The sequence below is a fragment of the Lithobates pipiens genome, unplaced genomic scaffold (assembly GCF_037356315.1).
Source record: "Lithobates pipiens isolate NorthernLeopardFrog02 unplaced genomic scaffold, aLitPip1_a1.2 Scaffold_30, whole genome shotgun sequence".
NCBI lineage: Eukaryota > Metazoa > Chordata > Amphibia > Anura > Ranidae > Lithobates > Lithobates pipiens.
In genome coordinates, this window is record NW_027507791.1 from 171,237,714 (window position 1) to 171,261,499 (window position 23,786).

Sequence of the window (23,786 nt, forward strand, 5' to 3'; positions counted from 1 at the left end):
ACCTACGGCCCCATCACCCTGAAAGCGCCCAATCTCATCTGATCTCAGAGGCTAAACAGTGTCGGGCCTGGTTAGTACCTGAATGGGAGACCGCCTGGAAATACCAGGTGCCATAGACTTCTTTTTTTGTTGTTGGCTTTGAACTGTTTTTTTCGCTTGTTTCTCAAGGCGACCATCTTGGCGTTTGTCAAGAGGGTTGGCCGTGTCTTGAAAAGAACGCTTACGGCCACATCACACTGAAAGCACCCGATCTCGTCTGATTTCAGAGGCTTAGCAGCATCAGGCCTGGTTAGTACCTGGATGGGAGACTGCCTGGGAAGACCAGGTTACATAGAAGGATCTGGTCTGGTAGTGTCTTGATTGGGAGATCGCCTGGGAATACCGGATGCCGTAGGATTCTTTTTATGTTGTTGGCTTTGACCTGTTTTTTTTTCCCTTTTTTCCCAAGGTGACCATCTTGGCATTTGTCAAGAGGGTTAAGAGTGCACAAAGAAATTGCCTACGGGCACAACACCCTGAAAGCGCCCAATCTCGTTTGGTCTCAGAGGCTAAGCAGGGTTGGGCCTGGTTTGTACCTGGATGGGAGACCGCCTGGGTTTTCCAAATGCTGCAGGCTTCTTTTTATGTTGTTGGCATTGACTTGTTTTTTTTTGTTTGTTTCCCAAGGTGACCATCTTGGCGTTTGTCAAGAGGGTTGAGCGTGCATTTGATCTCAGAGGCTAAGCAGGGTTGGGACCTGGTTAGTACCGGGATGGGAGACCGCCTGGGATTTCTCGATGCCATAGGCTTTTTTTTTAAGTTGTTGGCATTGACTTATTTATTTTTTTTGTTTTATTCTTTTATTAAGTATAAGTAGAACAATATAAATATAACAGTCAACCATACAGCATGACCCAGGGTCACAATTACATGCTAACAAAAAATAGGCAGCCAAATAACTCTGGGTTCTCAGAGGGGAGTCCTACAGTTTCATGCAGAAAATAGAGAAACCCCACCTCCGACATGTAGTACAGTATAACTAGTGCAGCTCCGTTCGGACAAATGTAATCATGGAGAACAACTGGGACCACAGCGAGCCAGCTTATCATGACCTACGTGAACCAGAGCAAAATATGAGCCGGTCATGTCCAGAACCCTGGGGTTCTTCTGGGTCCCGAAGGCTAGTAAGGAGACAAGGCATAGTCAAAAGGGAGGACGGGGGAAGAAGAGAGTGCAAAGACGGAGAGAGAGGAGGTGGGGGGATGGCGACGGGGAAAAAAAGAAAAATAAAGACAAAAAGGAGGGGGGGAATGCCACCCAGGGCAGACATGGCCTACGTAGGTAAACGTTAGATGTTCAGTCGTTTTCTGGGACGGAGGCACTGCTCACCTCCCGAATGTAGTCTCGAGTACCAGTAAAATACGTCCAGGGCCTCCATGTAACACTAAATGCCTCTTCAGTGTTGTGAAGGGTGGCGGTCAATTCTTCCATCCGGAGAATATGATTGACTTTGGAATACCACAGCACCTTGGATGGGGGCTGAGGCTGCCTCCACAGTGCGGGAATGCAGGCCCGGGCGGCATTCAGGAGTTGCATCGTGAGGGTTTTTTTGTATTTTCGAACAGGCTGTTCGGTCAAGTGTAGAAGGCACGCTACTGGGAACCCAAAAGTTCCTCAAGGTCGGGCATGCCCAGAAAAGGTGTCCCATGGTCCCCATATCTGAATTTCACCTCCAACAAACATCCGGGATCGATCTATCCATTTTATTCAGAAGGTATGGGACTCTATACCAGCGTGAGACTATCTTGTATCTTGATATTGGTTTGCGATGGAAGCTTTATGTACTAAGGTCAGGATCTTCCCTATCTGTTGTGGGGTAAATGTGATGCCTAAGTCCCTCTCCCATTTGTGGATAAATGGTGGGGGTCGACTCCTCCTCCTGACTACTCAATAGGTTGTACAGGAGGGAGAGGGTGTGTCGCACAGGTTCCCTTTTGTGACAGATGGATTTATAGGGTGTCAGGTCTCTAGGAGTGTAGGGGGCCCTTTGTATGGCCAGAAGAAAGTGACGAAGTTGATAAGCACTAAACAAGTCAAGCGGAGGGTCAGAAAGCTCGGCGACAGTTTACGTGGTCGGGAGCCCTCCCGTGGGCCACACCTCTCCCAGACGCTGTTTCCCCACCACTGTCAACTGTCGCAGTTTCTTGTTGGTAAATCCCGATGGGAAGTCTGGATTACCTATAACCGGAGTCATTGGTGATGGCAGGGGAGCAATGTGTGTGCAGCGGAACAACCTCCGCACAACAGCCAACGTAGCTCCCACTACGGGGTGACCTCTGAGGTCTTTTGGTAGGGAGGACAGGAGCCACGGGGAGGTCAATAGGGGAATGGATCCATCCTCAATCTCCATCTCCACCCACTGCTTGTGTGGGCCATTACAATGCCAATCAACGACTCTCGCTAGCAGAGTCACTCTGTAGTATTGTCTGAGATCTGGGAGACCCAGACCCCCCTTGTCCTTTGGTCTGGCAAGCAATTGCAAACGGGCTCTGGGCGGTTTGCGCGCCCAAATAAAGTCCCGGAGCAGCACCTGCAGTTGTCTGAAAAAAATTGGGGGTAACCGGATCGGTAATGTCTGGAACATGTATAAGATCCGAGGGAGGGCCATCATTTTGAATGCATTACAGCGCCCGAACCAGGTCAGTGTTAAAGCATTCCAGTTTCCCAAATCAGATTTCAGTCTATCCAGGAGAGGGACAAAATTAAGCAGGTACAATTGCGCTAAATCCGCTGCGATGTCAACGCCCAGTTAACGTATAGATTTTTCAGCCCAGTAGAATGGAAAAGAGGAGCGGAGCCTCTTGGCCTCACCATCCGGAACCGATATATTCAATACATATAGGCTGTCGTGTCGCTGTAGAGACGCAAGTATTTTGGGAAGCAAAATGTGTGGATTGGAGACGGAAAAAATTAGATCGTCAGCGTACGCCGCAATTTTGTGGTGTGCCGAGGGTTTGGATATGCCAGTAATATTCGGGTCATTCCGAACGTGACACATAAGTGGTTCCAGTGTCAGAATTAAAATTAGGGGAGACAGAGGGCACCCCTGCCTCGTCCCATTAGTGATGGGGAAAGAGTCCGAGCACCACTCGGTCACCCGTACCGCTGCCGATGGCGTGGAGTAAAGCGACATTACCCAGCTCATCATGTTGGGGCCAAGACCTATATGTTCCAGGGTGGCCTGCATAAAGTGCCAGGCCACCCTGTCAAAGGCCTTCTCCGTGTCCGTTGACAACATAAGCAAGGGCCTTCCCTGTACATGCGCCGCATGGATTAAATTGAGGACTCGGGCCGTATTGTCTCTAGCTTCCGACTTATTTTTATTTTTTTGCTTGTTTCCCAAGGTGACCATCTTGGCGTTTGTCAAGAGGGTTGAAAGTGCCTGAAGAGATTGCCTATGGGCACATCACCCTGAAAGCACCCGATCTCGTTTGATGTTGGAGGCTAATAGAGTCGGGCCTTGTTAGTACCTGGATGGGAGACCGCCTGGGAATACCAGGTGTCGTAGACTTCTTTTTATGTTGTTGGCGTTGACCTGTTTTTTTTTCGCTTATTTCCCAAAGTGACCATCTTGGTGTTTGTCAAGAGGGTTGAGAGTGCCTGAAGAGATTGCCTGAAGAGATTGCCTATGGCCACATCACTCTGAAAGCACCCAATCTCGTCTGATCTTGGAGGCTAAGAAGAGTCGGGCCTGGTTAGTACCTGGATGGGAGACCACCTGGGATTACCAGTTATTGTAGGCTTCTTTTTATGTTGTTGGCGTTGATTCGTTTTTTTTTTTTTTGCTTGTTTCCCAAGGTGACCATCTTGGCATTTGTCAAGAGGGTTGAGAGTGCCCGAAGAGATCACCTACGGCCCCATCACCCTGAAAGCGCCCAATCTCGTCTGATCTCGGATGCTAAACAGTGTCGGGCCTGGTTAGTACCTGGATGGGAGACCGCCTGGGAATACCAGGTGCCATAGGCTTCTGTTTTTTTTGTTTTTTTATTTAGTAGTATGCGACATACAATGCAAAGGCAACTTCACAGAATGTGTGATACAAATAGTTACAAACAAACGATCATATTGCATGGATATCAGAGCCAATGGTAAGAAGTCTGAGGAGAATAGCACGTGTACAGCTTTGCGGTCATATCAAGATGAGATTAAAGCTCCATCTCGTTGGAATCCTCTACCACTTAAAATATTATTGATACTAGCCCTGCTACCCTCGAAGAGTTTAGATATCCATAGATAGGGGAAGAGTATTGTGTAGTAGTCAAATGGGGTCGGAACATACCATTTTCTTTTCCCTTTTTTGAGTTAAGAAGGGAAATAGTAGAACTGAAAGGAGGGAGAAGGGGAAAGAGAAGATTGGGGAAGGAAATGGCAGAAAAGGAAAAGAAGGGGTAAGGGGGTGTCGTGGGTAGAGTGGATAGTGTGGGGTCCCCTCCCAGGGAGCAAGAGACGCCCTCGGCTCACCAGCTCATCAGCTGTCCAACGTTTGGAACAGCGATCTCCAACGATCACCATGAGCTTACTATGTCTCGCGGAGGTATTCTTACGAAAAGCGAAACTGGGTCCAGTAGAACCATCTGTTCCCATGCTCCTCCGTTTTATCCCTCATTGTGGCAGTCAGGTCTTCCATTCGTTCAATATCATTTACCCTTGCGAACCACTGGGTCACCATTGGAGCAGATTGCTCTTTCCACTGACTTGGGATGCAGGCCCTAGCTGCATTGAGGAGATGTTTAAGTAAGGACTTATGATAACGCTTTCTCGACATAGGAGTTAGATTGAGAAGAACTGCTGCGGGATCATTGGCTAAGGAAATGTCTGTGAACTTGTGGATGAGTCTCAGGACAGGCTGCCAGAATGTTTGTAATTTAGGGCATTCCCAGAAAATGTGGAGAATGGTGCCAGTCTGTTGCCCACAGTGACAGCAGCGGTCAGATTGACCGGGGAATATTTTGGCCAACACCACCGGTGTACGATACCAGCGTGTGATCAGCTTATATGAGATCTCCTGATATTTACTGCAGAGTGACGACTTATGGGCGAAAAAGAGTATTCTGTCCTTCTGTGGTTTGGAGAATGTAGTTTGTAAGTCCCTTTTCCATTTAGCTAGGAAGGGTGGATCCGTTGAGGATTATGCGTCTGTCAGGATTTGGTAGGACCTAGAGAGGGAACCACGAATTGGGCCATCATCCAGGCAAAGTTCCTCGAAGGGGTGGAATTGTCTAGAGAAGAACGAATGGTTAGGTAGTGATCCGAGGAAATGGATTAGCTGTCTAGCTCTCCAGCTATCCAATGCAACAGGTACTTGCTCTAGCAGTATGGTCCCCACGGGAATCAAGCCCGTGGGTCCAAGAAATAGGGCTGCTCTCAGAAGCCCTTTCGAGGCTTGCCTGGTAAAGGCCTGGTCAGACAGGCCCGGAGGGAATCTAGGATGTCCAATAATTGGGGTCATAGGAGAAGGGAAGTTAGTCAGGTGGGAAAGGTGAAAAAAACTATCCATCTCGGCGAGCGAGGGGCCAATTAACGGGTGAGTAGTCACACAGGGCTCCAATGGCCTCCCCGCCCAAGGCAGACCAGCCAGTGGAACCCGCGCCATCTCCTGCTCTAGCTTGACCCATAGCTTCAGTTCCCCATGCCGGTGTCTTATCACATATGGTCCCCCATCGGATAGTGTCTGCTGTGTACTGCGCATGCGCAGTACACAGCAACACAGATTCCGAAAATTGCGGAGCATGAACGGCGCCTGCGCACTGAGTCCAGGTTCTATCCCCACTATCCAAGTGGACATAGAGTAAGAATATAAAAGAGGCGAGCGCAGCGAGGCCGAGCCCGAAGCGTGGCGAGCAAAGCTCGCCTGCGAGGGACCCTCTAATATTCACAACCCTATGTCCGCTTGGATGGTGGGGCTACCACCTCCACTCACCGCGCAGGCGCCGTTCAGCTTCGGAGATTTTCCGAAGCTTCGTCTGCTCCGTACTGCGTATGCGCAGTACGGCGCGGACACTATATCATGGCCGGACAGTATATGGCAGAACACCAGCACCAGTCAACCACCGGTGTCATGTGCGTCGCTGTGTAATATAGAGCAGGGTCCGGGAAGCCATTACCTCCCCGCAATTTCGGTCGCAATAGCATTGTCCTACCAATACGCTTATGTTTTCCGCGCCAGAGGAACTTGATAAAGATTGAGCGAACCGCATGAAAGAAAGTCTGGGGTATTTTGATAGGTAAGGCTTGTAGTAGATACAGAAGTCGTGGCATCGCGTTCATCTTCAACACATTACAGCATCCGAACCATGACAGAGCTAGTGGGTCCCATCTTTTAAGGTCCGCTGTAAGCCCATAGGCTTCTTTTTATGTTGTTTTTTGCTTGTTTCTCAAGGCGACCATCTTGGCGTTTGTCAAGAGGGTTGGGCGTGTCTTGAAGAGAACGCTTACGGCCACATCAACCTGAAAGCACCCGATGTCGTCTGATTTCAGAGGCTAAGCAGCGTCAGGCCTGGTTAGTACCTGGATGGGAGACTCCCTGGGAAGACCAGGTGCCATAGAAGGATCTGGTCTGGTCTGGTTAGTGTCTTTTTTTTTTTTTTATTCTTTATTTACGGATTGCAGGTAATACAGAGACAAACTTTAAAAGACATAGATCCCTCAGTTTTCCAGGTTAACAAAAATACATAGTTAATACTTCGTGGGGGACCGGGGGAAACCTAACAACTTATGTCAGCAGCAGCCCCAGCCGTGGCTAGGCCACCACATTATCCAACTCTAATGATCTGGCACCCCAGTGTCTACTTATAAACCAGGGCAGTCCGCGGGGCGATCCCCCTCAAGGCCCAGATTGAGGGGCCTCTAACATCGGTCACCTTCATTCTATTGGTCAAAGAGCTCAGCCGGGACCACCCCGAGGGCCGCCAACCCCTGGCTGGGAAATCGAGGGAACAAAACGAAAAGATCCTTGCAATCACCATGTATTTTAATTATACTTGGGAGTTAGGGGGTAGGGAAAGAGGGGGGAGCAAATGGGCAGGAGAAGGGGATGGGGGGCTCCAAGACAACCAACGACAACCAACGAGCAGTGTGCTCTTCCTCCCTGTCGCCTAACGCTGATGTGAGCTGTTCCATACGGTAGATGTCGCAAACTCTTGCAAACCAGTGAGACACCAGTGGAGCGGCCTGCCGTTTCCACATGCTAGGTATACATGCCCTGGCCCCACTCAGAAGATGTTTTAAGAGAGATTTATGGTACTTCTTGCTCGAGAGTGGGGTCAGATTGAGGAAGATCGCAGCTGGGTTGTTCTGGAGATCAATAGCCGTGAGGTCATAAATGATATTGAGAACCTGTCTCCAGAAATGGGCCAGTTGAGGGCATTCCCAAAAGATATGTAGTAACGTGCCGGCTTGTTCACCGCATCTCCAGCACAAAGGGCTGTGACCGGGAAACATAGCCGCCAGGACAGTGGGGGTCCTGTACCATCGGGTCAAAATTTTATAAGCTATTTCCTGGTATTTACTACATAGGGATGACTTGTGCGCAAAAAGAAGCGCGCGGTTCTTCTGGTCTGGCGAGAGCCGGATATGCAGGTCTCGCTCCCATTTTTCCACGAACACCAGGTTACCCTGGGAGAGTTGGTCAAGTAGGATGCGATATGACAGGGAAAGAGACCCTCGGGTCGGTCCCTCTCCTGAGCATACCTCCTCAAACGATGTTAGGGGTCTGCGGAATTCGCCACTGTTTGGCAAAGATTTCAAGAAGTGGGAGAGTTGGGCAAGCTTCCACTGTCCCAGGGCAGTTGTTGCTAACGCCTCGTACATAGTGGAGACCGCTGTCCACGTCCTAGGGCCAAGAAAAGAAGAGGCCCGCACAAGGTCCCGGTCAGGGTCGAGGCGGAAAGACTTTTCCGTCATGCCGGGTTCAAAGCGTGGGTGTCCAATAATAGGAGTCATGGGCGAAGGGAAACTGGGCACGCCCATCAGGGTAAAATATCTGTCTAGCTCTTGTAACATTGGCTCAATGAGTGGGTGTGCCTGCGTCGCTCCCGACCAGCCCGGTCCACTCCAGGGCAAACCTGGAAATGGTACGGATTCACGCTCCAGACGAACCCACAGCTTATCCTTCAGGTGTCTGCACCAGTCAACTACTCTGTTCATGTGCACCGCCGTATAGTACCATGCCGGATCTGGGAGGCCAATCCCTCCCTTGTCTTTTGATCTGAGCAGTAATGTTCGGCTGAGTCTTGGAGGCCTGCCCTGCCATACGTATCGAATAAAGATGGAGCGCATGGTTTTAAAAAATGATTGGGGGATTTTTATCGGTAAGGCTTGTAATAGGTACAAGAGTCTGGGCATTACATTCATTTTGAGCACATTGCATCTCCCAAACCAAGAGGTCGCCAACTTTGACCACCTCTCTAGATCTACGGCAAAATTTTTTAGAAGCGGCTGGAAATTCAATTGGAAAATCAGATGTGGGTCCGGGGGAACCTTGGTACCCAGATATTGTATAGCCCCAGTTGCCCAACGAAAGGGAAAATTAGTGCTTAGACTCGTCTGGGCGTTGGTAGACAGGGAGACGTTGAGTGCTTCCGATTTCTGTAAGTTAATTTTAAAATTTGACAGGGTGCCATATCGTCTTATTTCCGCTAAGAGATTCGGCAATGTAATGTGAGGCTCCGAGACATAGAACAAGAGGTCATCTGCAAAGGCTGCGACCTTATGGTGGTGTGAGGGGGTGTCCAGTCCCTTGATGTCTATGTTCTGCCTGATGTGGTGCAGCAAGGGTTCAAGCGATAGGACAAACAAAAGGGGGGACAACGGGCATCCCTGCCTCGTTCCATTGCCAATAGTGAAACGCGACGAGGCAAACCCATTGACCCTAACCATCGCCGTCGGTGACGAGTAAAGAGCTGTAACCCATGAAAGCATGGGGGGGTACACCCAAGCTTCGCAGGGTGGCTAGCAAAAAAGGCCAGCTCACCCTGTCAAACGCTTTTTCTGCGTCCACAGAGAGCAACATAATCGGTAGTTTAAGGCGTCTGACGCGTTCTATAACTTTGATTGTCCTGGTAGTGTTGTCTCGGGCTTCCCTGTTACGAATAAACCCCACCTGATCCAGAGGTATCAGGCGTTGGAGAATGGGCGCCAACCGCTCCGCCAGTATCTTAGTGAAGAGCTTAAGGTCGCTGTTTAATAAGGAGATGGGCCTGTAGTTCGCACAGAGAAGCGGATCCTTCTCCGGCTTGAGTATGACCGAGATGCTTGCCTGCAACAGCTCCGGTGGAAAGGTCTGGCCCTCCAATAGGGCGTTAAAAGCTGACACAAACGGCGTGGACAACAGGGAGAGGAAGGCCTTATAATAAGGGACCATAAACCCATCTGGGCCTGGTGCCTTGCCCTTGGGTGAGTCTCTTAACGCTGCCGACAATTCCTCCGGGGAGATAGGTTGCGAGAGAAGCTCTATCTCTTCCTGTGTCAGCGACGGGAGGTTTGCCGAAGCTAGGTACTCGTCAATGGCCGCTGTGCCGGCCTGGAGGGCGTCTCCTGAGTCCCGGGGGTGCAAGTTATAAAGGGCTTCATAGAAAGATCGGAAACACTCCGCTATCTCCCGTGAATCATGAAGCTTGGCACCCGAAGGGGAGGTTATGGTTGGAATGAAGGACGCGTTGCGTTGGGCACGCAGGGAGTTCGCTAGGGACCTACTACACCTGTCTCCATATTCATAATACGTCCTGCGAACCCACATGAGTCTGGTTCTAGCCTGAAAGAGAGAGAAATCTCTAATTTGTTCTCTAAGATCTCTCACCTCCACCTCCAGCGCAGCAGTCGGCTGGGATTTGTGTCGTTGTTCACACGCATGCAACTTGGCAATAAGTTTGGAGAGAGCCTCAGTTTTGGCCACTTTGAGTCTATGACCATGTTTAATAAGAATGCCCCTAATGTAGCATTTATGAGCCGCCCATAACATGAGGGGGTTGGAAACAGAATCACGGTTATGATCAAAGTAACTTTCTAATTCCCTAAGCAGGTCTGCGTGGGTCTCAGGGTCCTTCAGGAGAGACTCGTTCAGTCTCCACCAGGACTGACCACGCGACTCCTGTTGTAGCTTCAGCATCAAAGAAATCGGGGCATGGTCAGACAGGGCTATGTGGCCTATCTGAGCATCTGTGACTGCCGGGATAGCATTGTGGGTGACTAAAAACATATCTATACGTGAGTAAGAACCATGAGCGGTGAAAAAGAATGTATAGTCCCTATCCTGTGGGTGAAGCGTACGCCACACATCGATCAGTCGGTGGGAGTGTAGCAGGTCTCTTATGTGTGAACGCGTTCTCGCAGAAATCGCAGAGGTGCCCGATGATGAGTCTCTGCGGGGGTCCAAGGTGAGGTTAAAGTCCCCCCCAACGATCAAAGTACCCTCCGAGAATGCAGCCAGGGCATCCAAGCATGCTTCTAAGGCCGGCAGCTAGTCCACATTCGGCATGTATAGGTTGGCAAGAGTAAAAGTTTGCGAGTGGAGAGTTCCCTTAATGAAGAGATATCTCCCTTCACTATCGGCTTGGACAGCTAACAGGCGCCACGGCAAGTTTTTAGCAAGAAGAACACACACTCCTCTCGATTTGGAAGTAGGGGACGTGCTGTGGTGGGCCAGGGGGAAGTGCTTACTATAAAGCCGTGGTATTTGGTCTGTCCTGAAATGGGTCTCCTGGAGGAAAACTATTTGGGGCTTCATCCGCCACAATTCTGTTAGGCAGCTGGACCTTTTTTCAGGTACATTCAGCCCTTTCACATTCCAGGAAACCAGCTTCAGGGCCATGACGGCAGTGGTACCCGGCCGGCGGTCTCCACCGGAGTCAGTAGTAGATATAGAGTTCAAGCACAGAGGAAGAGGAGGAGAAAAAGGAAAAGCAGTAACGAAGCAGAGAAGGTCCGGAGTTAGTAGGGAGGAGGAGGGTAGGAGGGGTGGGGATAGATCGGGGAATTGCTAAAGCTCCTATCAGAGAGAACCTGCCGGTTAGGGCAGAGGGGCCTAGTGGGGGAAGAGGTAAGGCACTGCAGAGGGAGGAACTCATCGGTGCAGTACCCCTCCAGCATCCCATGGTCCATGCAGTCGCAATCGGGCATGCACGGAGCTTCTTTGGCATCTTAACTACGACATCAAACGCATTATAGAACATCACTGCAGCAGGTATCGGGCAGTTAACAACAGTAGAACAGTGCATAATTAGACCAACATATTAAACTTTTCAACACAGAGTATAGATAACTTTATATCACCCAGGCACCCGCCCCTCCCCCCCCCCAAAAAAAAATGGAAAAAAGGGGGGGGGGAGGAGAGGGGGAGGGAGCGGGAACGCCGCCCAGGGGCACCCGGGGGGCACCACCAGGCAGTCCAAAAACACAAAGAGCGCCGAGACTAGGGCAAGTGTAGATAAACAGTAACGAGAATGGTGAACAGTACCGCCAATAACTCAGGGCTTCGTCCAGGAAGTGCAGTGTCCAACTCTGTTCTTCCAATGTCCTTCCTCTCCCCTAGCGGGGGCGCTGGGAACAATGGCCCGTGGCATGGTAAACAACACAAAGCTGGATACTCCAGCCGTCTATGTTGGTAGAGAAAAAGAAAACAAAAAAAAAAAGGGTATAACACAGGAATAACGGAAAATTACTGTACTCTCTCAGGGTTCACGATCTTGAGGGGCCTGCGATCTCTGACGTTGGGATCGATGGTGGCGTCTCACTCTCTGTGGCCTGGTTGAGGGGTTGTTCGTCGGGGCCACTGCTCCCTGGGGGACAACAGGAGCCAACCAGTCGGGGACCTGAACCGAGGGCAGGCCCAAAGCCTCCAGAAAGGACGGGACCTCCGAAGGGTGTCGTAGCGCAAGGGGCCTCCCATTTTTGCGCACTATAAGGTGAAACGGATGGCCCCACTTGTATGGAATCCTCCGTTCAGTTAGGTGTTCCAGAAGGGGTCGCAGACAGCGTCTCATCTGGAAGGTCTTGCGGGATACATCTGGCAGAAGGGTGACTTGGGCCCCGTCAAAATCAATGCTGCCTTTGCGCCACGACGCTTGCAGGACATCCTCCCTAACTGAGTAATTGTGGAGACAGCATAAAACGTCACGTGGCCGGTTCTCTGTGGGGCTCCTGGGGCCCAGGGTCCTGTGGACTCTATCAATGGCTATTACTGTGTCAGCAGCGCGGTCCAGACAGGCGTTAAATATAGCTGTAACTGTGGCTTTGAGGTCTGCCTGGCCAGTGGCTTCGGGCAAGTCTCTGATCCTGATGTTGCGTCTGCGGTTGCGATTCTCAAGGTCATCCACTAGGAGTTGCAACTGTGCCACTCTGTCAGCAAGGGTATCATGTGCGGCTTGCAGGCCAGAAACATCAGTGGTCAGGGAGGTCACATCCGATGCCAGGGTGGTCACCCGCTCGTTCGTAGCCGACACGTCACGTTTGACCCCTGCGATTTCATGTCGCAAGGTCGTTTCAATCCTGGCTGCCATACAGCTAAAGTCTGCTTTAGTGGGAAGGTTTTGGAGTAAAGCTAGGATGGCCTTGTCCCCCAATAATGCCGGTGCTGGTGGCAGCGGTGGGTCCCCCTGTGTGTCTGAGGCGAGAGCAGCCTGGCCATTCGGTCCTGGGATGAGGCTTCCACTGCGGGAGGGTCTCTGGGACAGTTGGGAGTTGTGAGGGAACCAGGGTGGCAGGCCGCTATGGTCCGGGCTGTCAAGCGAGGCCATGGACAGTGAGCGTGGGAGACACGGGGACAAGTCACTAGGCGGGGAGAACGGGGGCATGTCGTGTCCCTGCATAGCAGTCTGCTCACCTTCCCTCTGTGCCTGGAGCGCCGGAGGCCGCGGGCGCCATCTTGGCTGGATCCGGCGTGGAGGCCGGAGGCTGCAGCGGGACCAAGTACCTGTCCATGGCAGCAGCGGCGGACCCCGCTCGGCTGGCTGTGTTTCGCCGAAGCGCGGGGATGTCGGCGATGCCGAAATATGCGACCAGACTGTGGTAAAGGGGTGTGGAGGGGTCACGGACCGGGAGCTCCGGAAAAGAGTGTCCTCACTCCTTCATGCCTAGGCCACGCCCCCCTGGTTAGTGTCTTGATTGGGAGATCGCCTGGGAATACTGGATGCCGTAGGCTTCTTTTTATGTTGTTGGCTTTGACCTGTTTTTTTTAGCTTGTTTCCCAAGGTGACCATCTTGGCCTTTGTCAAGAGGCTTCAGAGTGCCCGAAGAGAGTGCCTACGGCCAAATCACCTATATAGTATCTTATATATAATAACTAAAAATATTATTTATTATTATAGATATAGATATATAGTATAGTGATTTGGTCGTAGGCACTCTCTTTGGGCACTCTGAAGCCTCTTGACAAAGGCCAAGATGGTCACCTTGGGAAGCAAGCTAAAAAAAACAGGTCAAAGCCAACAACATAAAAAGAAGCCTACGGCATCCAGTATTCCCAGGCGATCTCCCAATCAAGACACTAACCAGACCAGATCCTTCTATGGCACCTGGTCTTCCCAGGGAGTCTCCCATCCAGGTACTAACCAGGCCTGACGCTGCTTAGCCTCTGAAATCAGACGAGATCGGGTGCTTTCAGGTTGATGTGGCCGTAAGCGTTCTCCTCAAGACACGCCCAACCCTCTTGACAAACGCCAAGATGCTCACCTTGAGAAACAATCAAAAAAAAAACAGGTCAAAGCCAACAACATAAAAAGAAGCCTATGGGCTTACAGCGGACCTTAAAAGATGGGACCCACTAGCTCTGTCATGGTTCGGATGCTGTAATGTGTTGAAGATGAACGCGATTCCACGACTTCTGTATCTACTACAAGCCTTACCTATCAAAATACCCCAGACTTTCTTTCATGCGGTTCGCTCAATCTTTATCAAGTTCCTCTGGCGCAGAAAACATATGCGTATTGGTAGGGCAATGCTATTGCGACCGAAATTGCGGGGAGGTATTGGCTTCCCGGACCCTGCTCTATATTACACAGCGACGCACATGACACCGGTGGTTGACTGGTGCCGGTGTTCTGCCATATACTGTCCGGCCATGATATAGTGTCCGCGCCGTACTGCGCATGCGCAGTACGGAGCAGACGAAGCTTCGGAAAATCTCCGAAGCTGAACGGTGCCTGCGCGGTGAGTGGAGGTGGTAGCCCCACCATCCAAGCGGACATAGGGTTGTGAATATTAGAGGGCCCCTCGCAGGTGAGCTTCGCTCGCCACGCTTCGGGCTCGGCCTCGCTGCGCTCGGCTCTTTTATATTCTTACTCTATGTCCACTTGGATAGTGGGGATAGAACCTGGACTCAGTGCGCAGGCGCCGTTCATGCTCGGCAATTTTCGGAATCTGTGTTGCTGTGTACTGCGCATGCGCAGTACACAGCGGACACTATCCGATGGGGGACCATATGTGATAAGACACCGGCATGGGGAACTGAAGCTATGGGTCAAGCTAGAGCAGGAGATGGCACGGGTTCCACTGGCTGGTCTGCCTTGGGCGGGGAGGCCATTGGAGCCCTGTGTGACTACTCACCCGTTAATTGGCCCCTCGCTCGCCGAGATGGATAGTTTTTTTCACCTTTCCCACCTGACTAACTTCCCTTCTCCTATGACCCCAATTATTGGACATCCTAGATTCCCTCCGGGCCTGTCTGACCAGGCCTTTACCAGGCAAGCCCCGAAAGGGCTTCTGAGAGCAGCCCTATTTCTTGGACCCACGGGCTTGATTCCCACGGGGACCATACTGCTAGAGCAAGTACCTGTTGCATTGGATAGCTGGAGAGCTAGACAGCTAATCCATTTCCTCGGATCACTACCTAACCATTCGTTCTTCTCTAGACAATTCCACCCCTTCGAGGAACTTTGCCTGGATGATGGCCCAATTCGTGGTTCCCTCTCTAGGTCCTACCAAATCCTGACAGACGCACAATCCTCCACGGATCCACCCTTCCTAGCTAAATGGAAAAGGGACTTACAAACTACATTCTCCAAACCACAGAAGGACAGAATACTCTTTTTCGCCCATAAGTCGTCACTCTGCAGTAAATATCAGGAGATCTCATATAAGCTGATCACACGCTGGTATCGTACACCGGTGGTGTTGGCCAAAATATTCCCCGGTCAATCTGACCTCTGCTGTCACTGTGGGCAACAGACTGGCACCATTCTCCACATTTTCTGGGAATGCCCTAAATTACAAACATTCTGGCAGCCTGTCCTGAGACTCATCCACAAGTTCACAGACATTTCCTTAGCCAATGATCCCGCAGCAGTTCTTCTCAATCTAACTCCTATGTCGAGAAAGCGTTATCATAAGCGTTATCATAAACATCTCCTCAATGCAGCTAGGGCCTGCATCCCAAGTCGTGGAAAGAGCAATCTGCTCCAATGGTGACCCAGTGGTTCGCAAGGGTAAATGATATTGAACGAATGGAAGACCTGACTGCCACAATGAGGGATAAAACGGAGGAGCATGGGAACAGATGGTTCTACTGGACCCAGTTTCGCTTTTCGGAGGAATACCTCCGCGAGACATAGTAAGCTCATGGTGATCGTTGGAGATCGCTGTTCCAAACGTTGGACAGCTGATGAGCTGGTGAGCCGAGGGCGTCTCTTGCTCCCTGGGAGGGGACCCTACCCAGCCGAGGGCGTCTCTTGCTCCCTGGGAGGGGACCCCACCCTATCCACTCTACCCACGACACCCCCTTACCCCTTCTTTTCCTTTTCTGCCATTTCCTTCCCCAATCTTCTCTTTCCCCTTCTCCCTCCTTTCAGTTCTACTATTTCCCTTCTTAACTCAAAAAAGGGAAAAGAAAATGGTATGTTCCGACCCCATTTGACTACTACACAATATTCTTCCCCTATCTATGGATATCTAAACTCTTCGAGGGTAGCAGGGCTAGTATCAATAATATTTTAAGTGGTAGAGGATCCCAACGAGATGGAGCTTTAATCTCATCTTGATATGACCGCAAAGCTGTACACGTGCTATTCTCCTCAGACTTCTTACCATTAGCTCTGATATCCATGCAATATGATCATTTGTTTGTAACTATTTGTATCACACATTCTGTGAAGTTGCCTTTGCATTGTATGTCGCATACTACTAAATAAAAAATAAAAAAAACAGAAGCCTATGGCACCTGGTATTCCCAGGCGGTCGCCCATCCAGGTACTAACCAGGCCCGACACTGTTTAGCATCCGAGATCAGACGAGATTGGGCGTTTTCAGGGTGATGGGGCCATAGGTGATCTCTTCGGGCACTCTCAACCCTCTTGACAAATGCCAAGATGGTCACCTTGGGAAACAAGCAAAAAAAAGAAAACGAATCAACGCCAACAACATAAAAAGAAGCCTACAATAACTGGTAATCCCAGGTGGTCTCCCATCCAGGTACTAACCAGGCCCGACTCTTCTTAGCCTCCAAGATCAGATGAGATTGGGTGCTTTCAGAGTGATGTGGCCATAGGCAATCTCTTCAGGCACTCTCAACCCTCTTGACAAACACCAAGATGGTCACTTTGGGAAATAAGCGAAAAAAAAACAGGTCAACGCCAACAACATAAAAAGAAGTCTACAACACCTGGTATTCCCAGGCGGTCTCCCATCCAGGTACTAACAAGGCCCGACTCTATTAGCCTCCAACATCAAACGAGATCGGGTGCTTTCAGGGTGATGTGCCCGCAGGCAATCTCTTCAGGCACTTTCAACCCTCTTGACAAACGCCAAGATGGTCACCTTGGGAAACAAGCAAAAAAATATAAATAAGTCGGAAGCTAGAGACAATACGGCCCGAGTCCTCAATTTAATCCATGCGGCGCATGTGCAGGGAAGGCCCTTGCTTATGTTGTCAACGGACGCGGAGAAGGCCTTTGACAGGGTGGCCTGGCACTTTATGCAGGCCACCCTGGAACATATAGGTCTTAGCCCCAACATGATGAGCTGGGTAATGTCGCTTTACTCCACGCCGTCGGCAGCGGTACGGGTGACCGAGGGGTGCTCGGACTCTTTCCCCATCACTAATGGGACAAGGCAGGGGTGCCCTCTGTCTCCCCTAATTTTAATTCTGACACTGGAACCACTTATGTGTCACGTTCGGAATGACCCGAATATTACTGGCATATCCAAACCCTCGGCACACCACAAAATTGCGGCGTACGCTGACGATCTAATTTTTTCCGTCTCCAATCCACACATTTTGCTTCCCAAAATACTTGCGTCTCTACAGCGACACGGCAGCCTATCAAACTATAAAAACAATTGCGCCAAGTCGGCTGTATTGAATATATCGGTCCCGGATGGTGAGGCCAAGAGGCTCCGGTCCGCTTTTCCATTCTACTGGGCTGAAAAATCTATACGTTACTTGGGCGTTGACATCGCAGCGGATTTAGCGCAATTGTACCTGCTTAATTTTGTCCCTCTCCTGGATAGACTGAAATCTGATTTGGGAAACTGGCATGCTTTAACACTGACCTGGTTCGGGCGCTGTAATGCATTCAAAATGATGGCCCTCCCTCGGATCTTATACATGTTCCAGACATTACCGATCCGGTTACCCCCAATTTTTTTCAGACAACTGCAGGTGCTGCTCCGGGACTTTATTTGGGCGCGCAAACCGCCCAGAGCCTGTTTGCAATTGCTTGCCAGACCAAAGGACAAGGGGGGTCTGGGTCTCCCAGATCTCAGACAATACTACAGAGTGACTCTGCTAGCGAGAGTCGTTGATTGGCATTGTAATGGCCCACACAAGCAGTGGGTGGAGATGGAGATTGAGGATGGTTCCATTCTCCTATTGACCTCCCCGTGGCTCCTGTCCTCCCTACCAAAAGACCTCAGAGGTCACCCCGTAGTGGGAGCTACGTTGGCTGTTGTGCGGAGGTTGTTCCGCTGCACACACATTGCTCCCCTGCCATCACCAATGACTCCGGTTATAGGTAATCCAGACTTCCCACCGGGATTTACCAACAAGAAACTGCGACAGTTGACAGTGGTGGGGAAACAGCGTCTGGGAGAGGTGTGGCCCACGGGAGGGCTCCCGACCACGCAAACTGTCGCCGAGCTTTCTGACCCTCCGCTTGACTTGTTTAGTCCTTATCAACTTCGTCACTTTCTTCTGGCCATACAAAGGGCCCCCTACACTCCTAGAGACCTGACACCCTATAAATCCATCTGTCACAAAAGGGAACCTGTGCGACACACCCTCTCCCTCCTGTACAACCTATTGAGTAATCAGGAGGAGGAGTCGACCCCACCATTTATCCACAAATGGGAGAGGGACTTAGGCATCACATTTACCCCACAACAGATAGGGAAGATCCTGACCTTAGTACATAAAGCTTCCATCGCAAACCAATATCAAGATACAAGATAGTCTCACGCTGGTATAGAGTCCCATACCTTCTGAATAAAATGGATAGATCGATCCCGGATGTTTGTTGGAGGTGAAATTCAGATATGGGGACCATGGGACACCTTTTCTGGGCATGCCCGACCTTGAGGAACTTTTGGGTTCCCAGTAGCGTGCCTTCTACACTTGACCGAACAGCCTGTTCGAAAATACAAAAAAAACCTCACGATGCAACTCCTGAATGCCGCCCGGGCCTGCATTCCCGCACTGTGGAGGCAGCCTCAGCCCCCATCCAAGGTGCTGTGGTATTCCAAAGTCAATCATATTCTCCGGATGGAAGAATTGACCGCCACCCTTCACAACACTGAAGAGGCATTTAGTGTTACATGGAGGCCCTGGAGGTATTTTACTGGTACTCGAGACTACATTCGGGAGGTGAGCAGTGCCCCTGTCCCAGAAAACGACTGAACATCTAACGTTTACCTACGTAGGCCATGTCTGCCCTGGGTGGCATTCCCCCCTCCCTTTTTGTCTTTATTTTTCTTTTTTTCCCTGCCGCCATCCCCCCACCTCCTCTCTCTCCGTCTTTGCACTCTCTTCTTCCCCCGTCCTCCCTTTAACTATGCCTTGTCTCCTTACTAGCCTTCAGGACCCAGAAGAACCCCAGGGTTCTGGACATGACCGGCTCATATTTTACTCTGGTTCACGTAGGTCATGATAAGCTGGCTCGCTGTGGTCCCAGTTGTTCTCCATGATTACATTTGTCCGAACGGAGCTGCACTAGTTATACTGTACTACATGTCGGAGGTGGGGTTTCTCTATATTCTGCATGAAACTGTAGGACTCCCCTCTGAGAACCCAGAGTTATTTGGCTGCCTATTTTTTGTTAGCATGTAATTGTGACCCTGGGTCATGCTGTATGGTTGACTGTTATATTTATGTTGTTCTACTTAATAAAAGAATAATAAAAATAAAAAAAATAAGTCAATGCCAACAGCTTAAAACTAAAGCCTATGGCATTGAGAAATCCCAGGCGGTCTCCCATACAGGTACTAACCATGTCCCAACCCTGCTTAGCCTCTGAGATCAAATGCACGCTCAACCCTCTTGACAAACGCCAAGATGGTCACCTTGGGAAACAAACAAAAAAAACAAGTCAACGCCAACAACATAAAAAGAAGCCTGCGGCATCTGGAAAACCCAGGCGGTCTCCCATCCAGGTACAAACCAGGCCCAACCCTGCTTAGCCTCTGAGACCAAACGAGATTGGGCGCTTTCAGGGTGTTGTGCCCATAGGCAATTTCTTTGTGCACTCTCAACCCTCTTGACAAATGCCAAGATGGTCACCTTGGGAAACAAGGGAAAAAAAACAGGTCAAAGCCAACAACAATAAAAGAAGCCTATGGCACCTGGTATTTCCAGGCGGTCTCCCATCCAGGTACTAACCAGGCCCGACACTGTTTAGCCTCTGAGATCAGATGAGATTGGGCGCTTTCAGGGTGATGGGGCCGTAGGTGATCTCTTTGGGCACTCTCAACCCTCTTGTTAAGCGCCAAGATGGTCACCTTGGGAAACAAGCGAAAATAAACAGGTAAACGCCAACAACATAAAAAGAAGCCTACGGCACCTGGTATTCACAGATGGTCTCCCATACAGGTATTAACCAGGCCGTACACTGCTAGGCCTCCGAGATCAATGAGATTGTGCGCTTTCAGGGTGATGTGGCCATATGTGTTCTATTTAGACACTCTCAACCCTCTTGACAAATACCAAGATGGTTATCTTGGGAAACAAGTGAAAAAAAAAAGGTCAACGCCAACAACATAGACCCTGCCGGTCTCCCATCTGACCCAACCCTGCTTAGCCTCTGAGATTGGGCGCTTTCAGGGTGATGTGACCTCAGGCGAACGCTTTGGGACATACTCAAAACTCTTGACTGATGCTAAAATGGTCACCTTGGGAAACAAGCGAAAGAAAAACAGGTCAAAGCCATTAATATAAAAAGATTCCTACGGCACCTTTAATTAGGTACTATCCAGGCCGGACCCTGCTTAGCCTCTGAGATCAGATGAGATCGGGCGCTTTCAGGGGGATGTGGCCGTAGGAGATTTCTTTGGGCTCTCTCAGCCCTCTTGACAAATGCCAAGATGATCACCTTGGGAAACAAGCGGAAAAAATAAACCATGTCAACGCCAACAACATAAAAAGAATCCTACGGCACCTGGTATTCCCAGTTGGTCTCCCATCCAGTTACTAATCAGGCCCGACAATGCTTAGCCTCCGAGATCAGACAAGATCAGGCACTTTTAACGTGATGGGGCCATAGGCGATCTCTTCGGGCACTCTCAACCATCTTGACAAACGCCAACATGGTCATCTTGGGAAACAAGCGAAAAAAACCAAGTCATTGCCAACATTGGAGGCTAAGCAGGGTTGAGCAATCAGTTTCCTTGCCTGAAATAGGCATCTCAGAACTGCCATCTGGCTACTTCCCGGGTTTCCAACTCCTTCAACTAATCCCAGGAGACAATACTTCGCCTCCATCCTGGTGGAGGTTCCAACCACCCGATCAATGGTTCCTGTCACCTCTGTCCAGTAGCGGATCAACTTCGGGCATCTCCAAAACATGTGCATCATGTCTCCCCCCATGTTCCCGCACCGGGGGCAACTTGCGTCCGGCCGTTCGGCCAAACTGAAAAAGTTTACGAGGAGCATAATAGGTTCTATATAATAAGAACAGATGTGAAGAGAGCCACAATTAACCACAGGCAGGATTCCTGTGGCCAATTATAGCTCAGGGGGGTTTAGTACACACCCCACACTATATAAGGCCGCCAGCGCGGCGGCCTTGTATAGTGTGTTGCGGTGGTCAGGGAAAGAGGACTATAGGCAGGGACAGTGCCTTTACTGCTTGGGAACCTAGCACTGTTACAGTGGGTGTTATGTGCCTCCTGCACAGTACACATATTATTACTGGTGTTCAATTTCTGCAATACATGCATCTGCAGTGCAGAAGTTAGAGTCGGTGTTGTGTGCCTCCTGCACAGTATACACCTTATTGCTGGTGTTCTGTTTCTGTAATACAGGAACCTAGTACTGTTACAGTGCTAGGGTGTACAGAGAAGCTGGTATATATAGAAGACTACAGCATACAGAAGAAAGGCTAGTGAATACAGAATACACGTTTCGTGTATGTAGATAGGCTTGAGTATACAGAGATGCTAGAGTAAACAGTGAGGCTGGGGTACACAGAGAGGCTAGTTTAAAGACAAATACAAAGATGTTAGTGTATATAGAGAGGTTAGTGTATAGAGAGAGTCGAGTGTATACAGAAAGGACAGTGCATATAGAGAAGCTAGTGTATACAGAAAGGGTATACATGAAAGCTGACATTCTATACAGAAGACTGGGTAGTGTATACAGAGAGTCTAGTGGGTACAGAAGACAGGCTGGTGTATTCTAGCTAGTTTTTACAGTCTAGTGTATACAGAAGACAGGCTGTGGTATACAGAGAGTTTAGTGTATTCAGAGAGTCTAGTGTATACAGTCGGCGAGTGTATACATAAGACTGGCTAGTTTACACAGTGTTTACAGAGATGCAAGAGTGTACAGAGAAGCTGGTATATATAGAAGACTACAGCATACAGAAGAAAGGCTAGTTAATACACAATACAGAAGACTCGTGTATGTAGATAGGCTTGAGTATACAGAGATGCTAGAGTAAACAGTGAGGCTGGGGTACACAGAGAGGCTAATTTAAAGAGAGGCTAGTATATACAAAGATGTTAGTGTATATAGAGAGGTTAATGTATAGAGAGGGTCGAGAGTATACAGAAAGGACAGTGCATATAGAGAAACTAGTGTATACAGAAGACAGGCTTGGGTATACATCAAAGCTGACAGTGTATACAGAAGACTGAGTAGTGCATACAGAGAGTCTATTGGGTAAAGAAGACAGGCTGGTGTATTCTAGCTAGTTTTTACAGTCTAATGTATACAGAAGACAGGCTGTGGTATACTGAGGGTTTAGTGTATTCAGAGAGTCTAGTGTACAGAGATGCAAGGGTGTACAGAGAAGCGAGAAGCTAGTATATATAAGGCTAGTGAATACAGGCTAGTGAATACAGAATACAGACTCGTGTAAGCAGATAGGCTTGAGTATACAGAGATGCTAGAGTAAACAATGAGGCTGGGGTACACAGAGAGGCTAATGGTTAGCCTGGTTAGTGTATACAGAGAAGCTAGTGTGTACAGAAGAAAGGCTAGACAGGCTATAAAGAGAGACACGTTTTTACAGAAGACAGTTTGGGGTATACAGAGATGCTAGTTTATACAGAGAGACTAATGTATACAGAAGACAGGCTAGGGCATACAGAAGACAGAAGACGGGCTAGTGTATTCAGAACATAGGCTAGTGTATATCGAAGACAGGCTATTGTATGCAGAAGACCGGCTAGTGTAAACATACTGGTGTATATAGAGAGGCTAGTGAATTTAGAGGGTAGGCTAAGTGATAACAGAAGACAATCTGGGCTATACAGAGACATCTCATTATTTCATCTAGCTCACATCTCTAATGGAGTTTGTCTCATTGCCAGGTTATGCCTTTTCATTCTTATGCTAAATATAGATCACTACACGATTTTAATCACCCACATCAAGCATGCAATAAAACTATCATACATCAAAATAAACCATGTACTCTTTTGCTATATTTTGCATATTTGTACCGGAACTGTGAGTATGTGACAGTCCTGACACACCATCCTGACTTATTTTTCTTTATTTCTTATTAGAAATGGAGAGTACTATCTCAAAATCCGCTTAAATCTATTCACTTCCATGAGTTCTACCGCTAATTGTACCTTAATGCAAAATGTTCACAAAACCATCCATTTGCTACCAGACATGCTGCACATACTAAGAGTAATGTAACTATCGCTCTCTAACGATGTAAACAGTTTTATTGCTTTTTTGACATTGACCGAGTATCTCTGACATTATCTGAGTATCTCTCTGCACTATGATCTTAATAATAATAATAATAATAATAATAATAGGATTGTGTAATGCAAAGATCAACTAGTCTAATATAAGCTTTCTCATTGGTACCGGCATATCCTTTAAATTTAGACTAACGCAACTATTTCTCGGCCATTTTCAAGCTAAGCTTTCAATCTCTTACCTTTGAACTGCGATACTTCCTCCCTACAATATTAAGCCATTTAAATGTCCTATTGGTCGCCTATATTATACAACTCTCTGAATAGCCTATATGTAGAGAATAAAACTAGTCTTACATCTTAATAAAACAGTTTTATTACTCAACCAGTATCAGCTGTCATGTACTGTATTACTTCTTTTTCTCCACCTTATCTGTCACAGTTAAAACACA

The 23,786-nt window shown here is 49.1% G+C and overlaps 7 pseudogenes; 3 read left to right on the forward strand and 4 right to left on the reverse strand.

Annotated features, from left to right (window-relative positions):
* LOC143949785 (5S ribosomal RNA) lies at nt 1–119 on the forward strand (annotated as a pseudogene).
* A 3,544-nt stretch (nt 120–3,663) lies between these two features.
* On the forward strand, nt 3,664–3,782 carry LOC143947947 (5S ribosomal RNA; annotated as a pseudogene).
* A 104-nt stretch (nt 3,783–3,886) lies between these two features.
* LOC143947199 (5S ribosomal RNA) lies at nt 3,887–4,005 on the forward strand (annotated as a pseudogene).
* A 12,169-nt stretch (nt 4,006–16,174) lies between these two features.
* Nucleotides 16,175–16,293, reverse strand: LOC143946831 (5S ribosomal RNA; annotated as a pseudogene).
* Nucleotides 16,294–16,396: 103 nt separating this feature from the next.
* LOC143947608 (5S ribosomal RNA) lies at nt 16,397–16,515 on the reverse strand (annotated as a pseudogene).
* Nucleotides 16,516–19,788: 3,273 nt separating this feature from the next.
* LOC143948887 (5S ribosomal RNA) lies at nt 19,789–19,907 on the reverse strand (annotated as a pseudogene).
* Nucleotides 19,908–20,600: 693 nt separating this feature from the next.
* On the reverse strand, nt 20,601–20,719 carry LOC143949873 (5S ribosomal RNA; annotated as a pseudogene).
* Nucleotides 20,720–23,786: the final 3,067 nt, after the last annotated feature.